The sequence below is a fragment of the Malania oleifera genome, chromosome 8 (assembly GCF_029873635.1).
Source record: "Malania oleifera isolate guangnan ecotype guangnan chromosome 8, ASM2987363v1, whole genome shotgun sequence".
Classification (NCBI taxonomy): domain Eukaryota; kingdom Viridiplantae; phylum Streptophyta; class Magnoliopsida; order Santalales; family Ximeniaceae; genus Malania; species Malania oleifera.
In genome coordinates, this window is record NC_080424.1 from 81,238,358 (window position 1) to 81,249,978 (window position 11,621).

The window sequence follows — 11,621 nt, forward strand, 5'->3', positions numbered from 1 at the left end:
ATAATATAATATATTAATATAATGTTATAATAATAATAATAATAACAATAATAATAATAATAATAATTATTATTATTATTATTATTATTATATATCCATTCACCTGAAGGATCAAAAGATCCTTTAGGAAAAAATTTTCCTTTATCCTTCTGAGATGTAGAGAGCTCTCTGTGCTCGCTCTCACTCTTTCTCTCTCCTCCATCTCTCTCTCCCACACTCCTCAATTTTTCAACAAATATTCGACCAATCGAATATCAAAAAATACCACTGAACTCTATTCTCCGCCACCGACATTTCTACCGGAGCGGATTTGTCGTAGGAGCAACGTAGGCATATCCCTTGAGGTAAGGTAAATTCTCACTCTTACCTCAATTTTTCTTAAATTCTAAGTCAATTGGACGATTGAACACCACAACAAGAATCTAAGGATGATTCTCTACAAGTCTAGCGGAGCAGATTTCTCGTAGGGTCGTTGTAGGCATAGCCCAAAATTAGGATAAGGGGGTTATTTAGAGATTAATTTTTATTTAATTATTGTAGATTTGGAAATGTTAAAATATTGGGCATTCTGGGGTTGAATTGAATAAGTAGGGTTTTTGGAATATAGGGTTCGGGTGAGCATCGTGGGTATAATTTTGGGGTCACTACTGGCGTAGTTTTTCAAAACCAGGTAAGGGGAATAAATTATAGCAGTTATTTTGGAATACTTAATGAGTTATTTTGTGAAAATGGAATATGATGAGTTACCTGAAAAATTAGTATATTGTGAGTATTAGACAAAAGTTGTGTGGCGTATGACATATATTGAAAATGTGAAATATTGTGATGAGTAATTTCTGAGAAAATAATGAAATGAGAATTATTGATATGTTAATGGAAAAATGATGAAATGTGGAATTTATATGTGAATAAAAATGATTTCTATGAAAATGAGAATGTGTGAATTACTGATATGGGTATTTTGAGAAATATTGAAACACGTGAATTATGGTATATGTTAGTATGTGAATGAAATAAAGATATGTTTTATTGAGAAACATTGAAACGAGGATATATATATATATATATATATATATATATATATGTATTATTATGAAATGAATTTTGAAATGTGAATATTTAAAACTGGAATATTGCAATGTAAATTTTGTAATATAAATATTGAAATGTGGAAATTGAAATGTGAACATTACAAAGTGCGAAAGTTGCAAGGGGATCATTAAATACTGGGAAATGTGAACATTGCAAAGTGCGAAAGCTGCAATGGGATCATTGAAATATGATTGATGAAATGTCAATACCACATAATGATTGCGGGTATGTGGTAATGATAACCCTGACGGATGGTTATGGAAACCCTAATGATGGGTTGTGATATTGAGCATGGTACTGTTGTTAGTGAGGTGTTAGTGCAACCACACAGTCTGGTGGAGAGTGTGGTGCGGGCAGTCAAATGAGTAGTTTAGTAGAGTTGTTGTACCCCCTAAGTCCAGATCAGGGCTATAGGTCGGTCAGTCGTACTATACAGACACATGGATGGATTTCCATTTTGATCTAACTGGGTAGGCCAACTGCGATTAGATCCAGCCTTCGGGCCGCACAACCCTACTCATGGGGGGAAGCATGACATGGAAAAGAGATCCTCAAGGTAGCCATGAGTTACATGCACGATGTTGGTACAAAATACCAAGGATACTCATGTGCTGGATTGTGAAATTGAAAAATGGATATGTTTGAGTTAATAACATAAATAATTAAAGCGAAGTAAAACTCTTCGCCTGAGGACTTACTGAGCAAGGTGAGTGCCCTGATAGATATCAGATGTAGTCATACTTGGTTGTATAATGTATTAGGGCAGAGGGAAGCTACTTGTATGGGCGGGTAATCTTCCCTATTCTCGGGAACTTCGCTAGTAAAATTGGGTTGCATGTGAATGATTTTGAAAATAGAATTAAAAGTTTGTGAAAGCTTATGTTTTATATCTATATGATTATGAGAGTATATCAGTTATGTTCTCAGATAATATGATAATTTAAAAGAGTATATTATGATATGATGAAATTCATATTGCCACACATTGTAAATAATTTATTCCGTCTTACTGAGATGTGTCCCACCAAAATATCTAAATATTTCAAGAAGTTGGGATAGAATAGATGATAGAGCTCCAGGATAGTGGGGAGCTGGTGCCCTGATATACATGGTGAGGGCTTGAACCAGGGTTGTGCATGTTTCCCTAGGATGTTTTGTTTTTGAGGAATGTGTTAAACATATATGTAGATATGGATGATTTAGTGCTCTGAGTAATACTATTCTGGATGGTATGTATATTATGTCTTTCGCTGTTAGGTTAACATAAATAAAATGTCTGTTTACCAGGTACCCAATGCGGGTTAGGTCGTGTGAGTGATTTCAGAATTGTTGACGTGGTCAATGTGATGTTTAATGTGTATGATTTAATTATTATTGATGATTATTATTTTTTTAAAAAATGATATGAAAATTGGGATGTCACTGTTGTGTATTGATCTAAACATTACATGTGAACATATACCACAATCCTAGCATTCCTAAAAAGTAAATTAATAAATCAAATCCCATGATTTATGGGACACCCTAACAAAATATGAAACTTAGTTGTATAGGTCTTATTCTAAGGATACAATCTGTTATTAAAAGAATATCCTAAAATAGCTAACTAATTAGACACGGTTTTCCCACACTCCCCCTCAAGCCGGTGAATAGTTATTCTCCATTTGTAGCTTGGAAACAATAGTTTGGAAAACAGAGCTACTCAACCCTTTGGTAAGGACATCAGCAAATTGACCATGTGTAGACACGTAAGGTGTACAAATCAATCCACTCTCCAACTTTTCTTTGATAAAATGTCTGTCAACTTCAATGTGCTTCATTCGGTCATGTTGTACTGGGTTATGAGCTATGCTGATTGCATATTTGTTCTCACAAATAAAGTCTCATAGGGCCATCCCACTTAATCTTCAAATCTTTAAGGATGATCTTCAGCCAAAGTTGTTCACACACACCATTGCCCATAATTCAGCCTCTGCACTCAACTGAGCTACCACTCTTTGTTTTTTACTTCTTTATGTCACAAGATTCCCACCGAGAAAGGTGCAATATCCTGAGGTTGATTTTCCATCAACAATTGATCCAGCATAATCAGCATCAGTGTATGCCTCAAGTACCAATCTTCCATTTCTTCTGAACATGATACCTTTCCCTGGTGTTCCCTTGAGATATTGTAGTACTCTATGGGCTGCTTGTAAATGAACTCCCTTCGGGCTATGCATAAACTGACTAATTACACTCACTGCATATGCTATATCTGGTCATGTGTGGGACAAATAAATGAGTCTTCCTACCAGGCGTTGATACATTTATCTATCTAATACGACATCCTCCTCAGCTTTTCCAAGTTTAAGATTAGAATCCATGGGAGTACTTGCTGGTTTGCACGCTGTCTTGCCAATTTCCTTGAGAAGATTTGTGACATACTTTTGTTGAGAGATAAAAATTCCCTGCCTAGAGTGAGAAACCTTTGTAACGTCCCTCAATAAAATACAACATAATAAATAAATGGTCGACCCGAACCCGTAGGTTGCGGGGACACCTAGCAGCAGTAAACATAAAAATCCATAGATCCACCCATAAAACATAATACCAAAGCTTTTATAACATTATAATACTGTACTTCTATACATATCCATATACATCAAAATATCTCTAGGGTTATACAAAATAACTCTAACCCTAGTACAAAATCTTACCCTTCTCACAAGTAATCTCACTAACTCAACGGCGGCCTTGACTCATCGGTCTATCTGAGGCTCTTGAAAAATTTAATAATGTTGGGGGTGAGACACTTCTCAGTAAGGGAAAGTAAACTAAATACAGCTGTGTGGCAACATGAATATTTAGAGTACTTATACATGTATAATATATTTCATAACTCTAGAAATAATCATAATATCATACTGGACAATTATGTAATTTCATATTCGTTAATAAATCATAACATACATACATAAACATCTATAATAACTCGTAATACTGAAAATCAACCCAGGATGAATAGCTAGCTAATGTCATGTATTACCCCCCCATGACGGGTTGTGCAGCCCGAAGGCTGGACCCGACAATGGCTGGCCGACCACTGCCTAATCAAATATGTCTGTAAGTACGATGGGCCCGCCGCACCCTGGTCCGGACTACCAGGTGGACGTCTACACTCTACTGAAAGCCTCATCGACTATCCATCTCCCATCCCCTCTTGGGACGGTAGCACTAATAAGGCCTCGTGCCAAAATCAACCCATAGCTACCGTACCGAGCTCCTGGTCTAAACTAAACTAACATCCTGGTTATGATAACATATAATACATGATCATACATAACATCATTACGGCCTCGTGCCGAAAACATAGATACGGCCTCTCGCCAAAATCATACAGATGGCCTCGTGCCAAAATCATAGTAAATATGGCCTCGCGCCAATAACATAAATACGGTCTCGTGCTGATAACATAAAATACGGCCTCGCGCCAAAATTATTTCAGGTATATACATTCTGAAAATACATCGTTCATCATACGATCGTCAAAACCATCACAATATAACTGATCGTTTCATAATACCTGAAAATATTTTTTACTCGTAAAAGCATTCCTATCTTATCTCATTTCACGTAAAATAATATTCATGCCACACATGCTCTGTTAAAAGTCATACTAAAATCATGATTTTTTTGGAATCTCATACATACATATACATTTTTCTCATAATCGCAGTATTTTCCAAGCATACGTTTCATATATGATAAACAATTATAACATAGGCTTTTCTGAAAATAGATGTGCTCATAAATAATAATAACTTGCATGGAAAATATCTGCTTTAGTTTATTCCCTTACCTGGCTACTGAGAAAGCCCCTTAAATTTCCTAGCCTGACCCTCGTAGGATTTCCTACTCAATACCCTGAAACTCAAAATCCCCAGTACTAAACATCAGTATTTCCATGCGTACATCAATTCCTATAACTACCATAAAGTCTAATTTGGCTTAAAAAAGCCTTACCTCAACTTTGGGATGATTTCCATCTTCGTTTTCTCGACGATCCGCTACTGCAAACTTGTAGGAACTTCGCCAAGAGCGTCGTGGTAGCCTCAGATCTTCGATCCGGCGTAAAACTAGCCCAAAATCGAAGAGAGAGAGAGTGAGAGGGCCGAAGAGGAGAGAGAGGAGAGAGAGAGAGAGGAAACTTAAAAATGAATTTAAAATCGGATTTTTCATATTTATAGGCGGCGGAACTCGTCGATGAGTTCTTCATAAATTTCGTCGACGAGACCTTGTATTCGTCGACGAAATTCAGGCTGCCTCAGAACCCTTCTCGGCATTTTCTCATCGACGAAGCCCTGTGTTCGTTGACGAATTCTCTTAAGCCTTCATCGACGAAACCCTGTGTTCGTCGACGAAACTTGGCAACTTCCTTTGTAGACACTCCATTTTTACCCGGGCCCAATATTGTCATTATTATTTTTACTATCATTCCTATTATTATTAATACTATTGTTATTTTTACATATTATTATTATTTTTATTTTCACTATTATTATCATTATTAATTATTTTCCTATATATTGATATAAGTAATTTATTATTATTACTATTATTTTATTATTATCATTATTATTATTTTTATTGTTATCATTATTATTTTGAGTATTTTTTTATTATTATTACTATTATTATTATGATCATTATCATTATTTTAAATATTATTTTATTATTATGGTATTATTTTTATTATTATTACTTTACTATTATTTTTCTTATTTTTTATTTTTCTTTATTATTATTATTTATTATTTTTATTATCATTATTATTATTTTTTTATTTTTATTATTATTAGTATTTTTATCTTTATTATTATTATTATTATTATTATTATTATTATTATTATTATTATTATTATTATTATTGTAGTTATTAATAGGAGCTAGGGTTTTGGGGAAAAGGGATTATAAAAGAAGGGGAAGGGGCGCTGCACAAGACAGCCGGGGGCAGCGCACGAACAGGGGGTGCGCACAGCAAACAGCCGCGAGCCACCAACTTCCCAGCCTCCATCCTCTCCTCTCCATCTCCATCTCACAGGCAACCCGAGCCCCCTCCAGCCACGACTCCAGCCACACCTGCCGCCAACCCGCTGTACAACCACCGCCAAGATCTCCCTGCAGCCTCCGCTCGAGCCTCCATCCGAGCCTGTCTCCAGCCTCCGGCAACACCATTGCCGCCAACCCGAGGCTCCCTCCACAGCAGAACAGAGCCCACCGCAGCAGCCCCTGCAGATCACGGCAGCGTCTCCATAACCAGCAGCTCCGGCAGAATCATCACAGCCCAACCTCCAGCAATCACCAACAACTACCACCACCCTCTTCGCAGCTCCGGCGACAGAAGCACCCAGCCACCACTTGTCACAATCCAGCGACCCTATGCACCAGCCACGCTCAACTCCGGCCACCCCCAGCGGCCCTGTTACTTCAGCTGCTGCAACTCCGCAGACCCCACCAGCAACCACTGCCAGACTGCTGCACTCCGGCGACACCACTCACGGCCACTGGTTCCTCCGGCCATCCCTGCAACACGAGAACACCCGGTGAGCCCCCCTGTCTCCTGTTTCTGTAAATTCCTGTACACACACACCGTTTCATGCACGCGAGACACAAACGCACGCACCCACTTGCACTCACTGATATACTCACCTCTGTTATATTTTTACTGTATTGTCATTGGTATATTTTTGTTTGTCCTGTTTTAATATGCAAAGTTTAAATCTTTATTATTTATGTGTATGAATTAAAAGATTAATACTTGTTAGATTTTCATTAGTTGTGTATTTCTTTAATATCCACGATTAGGCCCTTTATTGTATATATTAAATAAGTTAATTTTATGATATTTGTTCATGGTTATTTATTCATTCATTTATTTTTAGATATCAAACATAGTTGTAGAATCTTTATTGTTAAAATTCATTCTCATAGTTAAAGTTTAAATTCTTGTCGCATTAATCATATTGATATGGGAGTTTTAAAGTTATAATATAAATTTTGGTATTTAAATGTTGTAGTTATTTGAGTACATAATATTCAAGTCGTATACCTAATATTAGGATGGTGGTTGTATTTACTAGAATATTAATGCTTATGTTATAAAGTGTATGTTATTCATGATGTTCAATACGTATTTTTAGGATGTTCGTTTCTTTGTATTCATTACGTGTTTGATATTTTTTATTATCATAGTATTTATTTACTTAAGGACGGTGTTATTTGATATTCATATGTTTATGTATGTTATACGCAAGGTTCACAATAGGGTTATTTCTAATATTAGATTTTAGGATTTTTGTCATAATTAATGTTCACATGTAGGGTTATTATTATTCATATTTAGTGTTTATAATATGGTTATATTTTAATATTATTTTTAGTATTCTATTCTATGTTACATATTATTGTAGGTAATCATGTATATGTTGACATCTAAGGTTCATGTTTAATCATAGTTATATCATATCATTAGTCTTTTAGAGTTTTAATCACATTGAATAGCATGTTAGGACTTTTGTAGGTTAGATATTTTTAGTTGTATTATATATAGCATCCTAGAATTATAATTGTATTTTAACTATATTATATGTTTAGTATCTTAGTACTTTTGGCAATATTGTGTATTTAATATATTAGAACTTTAATTACATTATATTTGGTAAGTTAATAGGGTAGGGTTTATTATGGTATTTTTTCATAGTATATATGGTATTAGAGTATTTTATTACTATTATTGATATTCTTAGCATTTTAATAGAGGACTACTTATTATGGTAACTTTTGTATATTAGCATGAATAATTGATTCGCGTTGACCTTTAGTATTTCAATATATAGGAGACTATTTATTATAGTATTTTTAGTGTATTAGCATATATATAACTTATTGGGATATTTTAAGTGTTTTAATATATAGGGTATTACTTCTTGTAGCATCTTAATATATATGGTATTTCATTACCTATTTTAACATTTGGAATATTTTAGTAGTTGCTAATTATCCTATGATCATATATTAAAACTTCCCATACTAGTACTTTCCTACTAAAAATTTTTATACTATTTTCAAAATATGGGAATGTATTTTATTAAAATATTTTTGATTTTTTATCCCTATGATTTTATTGCGGGGGGTATTAGCCTTCGGGCTTCACGTACCTTTAAGTTCTGAGGGAATATATATGTATATATTATATTTATTTATTTATTTATTTTTCATGTGTATTTATAAATTAATAAAAAGGAGTAATTTAAAGATTTATTAGATTAACTTAGGGATAATTTTAAATTAATTAGGTACCGTTCGTAAGAACGGACGCGTAGGGGGTGCTCGTACCTTCCCCTCGCGTAACCGAACTTCCGACCCCAGCTCTGGTAATGTAGACCCATCCTACCCCTAACGGGGTAGTAATCACGTGTTCTAACCACACTAAAGGTTAGTGGCGACTCCGATATTCCATGATTTTTCTTGAAAATTAAAACTGATTTTTATTTCGCCACCCCGGGGCACACGCGCTCCCGGGACGTCGCGACATCCTTCTTTATTTTTTTTGTTTCCATTCCCTTTTCTTTTCCTTCCAAAATGCAAAGTCGTCGGCGAACGTGGAATTGGAATGATACAAAGAAGATTAACATGGCCCCTGCGCAAGGATGACACGCACAAATCGAGAAATGGTCCAAATTTTTTGGGAGATGGATAGTCGATATGGCTTTCAGTAGAGTGTAGACGTCCACCTGGTAGTCCAGACCAGGGTGCCGCAGGCCCATCGTACTTATAGACATATTTGATTCGGCAGTGGTCGGCCAGCCATTGTCGGGTCCCGCCTTCGGGCTGCACAACCCGTCATGGGGTGGTGATACATGACATTAGTTAGCTATTCATCCTGGGTTGATTTTCAGTATTACGAGTTATTACAGATGTTTATATATGTATATTATGATTTATTAACGAATATGAAAGTACATAATTGTCCAGTATGATATTATGATTATTTCTAGAGTTATGAAATATATTATACATATACAAGTACTCTAAATATTCATGTTGTCACACAGCTGTATTTAGTTTACTTTCCCTTACTGAGAAGTGTCTCATCCCCAACATTATTAAATTTTTCAGGAGCCCTAAAGAGATCGGCGGGTCAAGGCTGCCGTTGAGTTAGTGAGATTACCCGTGAGAAGGGTAAGATTTTGTACTAGGGTTAGAGTTATTTTGTATGACCCTAGAGATATTTTGATGTATATGGATATGTACAGAAGTACAATATTATAATGTTATAAAAGCTCTAGTATTATGTTTTATGGGTGGATGTATGGATTTTTATGTTTACTGCTGCTAGGTTTTCTGCTGTATTTGACAGGTATCCCCGTAACCCACGGGTTTGGGTCGACCATTTATTTATTATGTTGTATTTTATTGAGGGACGTTACATTAAATGGTATCAGAGCCAACACCCAGCCGGAAGTGTGAAGAGATTCACATCGCCTGGGTTTGGAAATATGGATTCGCAACGAGGACGTTGCGTTCTATAAGTGGGGGAGAATATGATATCCTATGGATGAAAGACTTAAAAAGATTAGATGTTAGTACCCATATCAACAAGGTGCACCTTTCTTTTCGAGAGCTTTCCCATAAGAACTCCATAGTTAAGCATGCTTGGCTTGGAGCAATCTTAGGATGGGTGACCACCTAGGAAGTTTTCTCAGGAAGTGTGTGAGTGAGGACAAAACACACTGAAAAGGACACGTGTTGGTTTGTGGGGCCAGTCATTAGTCCGATAAGGCCCGCCCCCCTGTTGTCTAGTCTAGGTGGAGGAGGAGAGACGCAGTGCTCCCTGGAAGACCTAGGTTGGGACGTTACAACTTTAATCCCGAGAAAATACTTCAAATTCCCTAACGCTTTAATCTCAAACTCTTTAGCCAAATATTGGCTCAAGACCTATTTCTCCTTAGCATCATCTCCTATCACTATTATGTCATCAACATACACTAGAAGGACTATAACTCCCCCTGAAGGAGAGTGTTTAATGAACAATGTGTGATCCCCTTGACTTTGTTTGTATCCCATAGCCAACATAACTCTTGCAAATCTCCCAAACCATGCTTGTGGTGATGTCTTAAGGCCATACAGTGCCTTTTTCAATTTACACACAGTGTGAGCAGCCAAATTCTTCCCATATCCCTGTGGAACCTGCATATAAATCTCTTCCTCTAGTTCCCCATGTAAGAAAGCATTCTTGACATCAAATTGTTGCAACTCCCAACCATAATTAGCTACTAGTGATAATAATACTCTAATCGTGTTCATCTTTGCAAAAGGAGCAAAGGTCTCCAAATAATCAATCCCATAGGTTTGACTCGAAGAATAGCCCACAAAAACAAATTTTAGAGCCCTCGGATCTAATTTCCCCCTATTGTGACTATGAACATGGACAAATGACATACACCCAAAAATCCTAGGAACATGGGTAGCATGTGGAAAGTATGTCTATAGGACTCTTAAAACCCAAGACTCTTGAAGGCAAACGATTTATCATATGAGTGGCTGTCATAACTGCTTCCCCCCCAAAAAACCTTAGACACATTTTTTGTTTAAACAACAAAGCTCTGGTTTTTTCAAGGAGATGACCATTTTTCCTCCCTGCTACCCCGTTTTTCTATGGGGTATTGACACAAGATGACTCATGTACTATTCCTTCTGTCTGAAAATATGGGGTAAGAATTTGATTGAAATAATCCCTGGCATTATCTGGCCTAAACCCTTTGATATTGACCCCAAATTGGTTTTTGATCATGGAATAGAAATGTGGGAACACAATACTAACATCAAACTTTAAGTAGGAAAATCCAGGTAACACTAGTGCAATCATCAATGAAAGAAACAAACCATCTTACCCCAGAAACATTAGAAACAGTAGATGGACCCCAAATATCACTGTAAATAAGATAGAAAGGAATTGATCTTCTTTTGTAACTAATTGGAAAAAGGTACACACTTATGTTTAGCAATTTCACATACCTCACCCTAAGAGTTTTCAACATCTAAATCCTTAACCAAGGAAGGAAACATAACTTTAATAACCCTAAACGATGGATGTCCAAGTTGGCAATAATGAAGTAAAATTTTTTCTTTATTGGATAAGACAAACTCTGACATAAAGGAAGAAGATAATCTATCCTTGGTCATGTGCAACTAACTTGGTGTTTCAAGATAGTGGAGGTTATTCCTTTCCCTAACATGTCCAATCATCTTCCCCGAATCCTTGTCCTGAAATATACAATTACTATTGTCAAAAATCACATTACAACATAAATCTTGAGTGAGTTTATGTATAGAGACCAGATTTGTGGACAATTTAGGAACATAAAGGACATTTTTCAAAGTTACTTATGGTCTTATTTTCACATCCCCAAAACTAGCTACAGTGGTCAAGGATCCATCTGCTTTGGCTATTTTCCTACTGCTTGGGCATGGAGTATAGGTTGAAAAAA

The 11,621-nt window shown here is 36.0% G+C and overlaps 1 pseudogene; it reads left to right on the top strand.

Annotated features, from left to right (window-relative positions):
• The first annotated feature begins 8,720 nt into the window (after window positions 1–8,720).
• On the top strand, window positions 8,721–8,816 carry LOC131163259 (U6 spliceosomal RNA; annotated as a pseudogene).
• The last annotated feature ends 2,805 nt before the right edge of the window (window positions 8,817–11,621 follow it).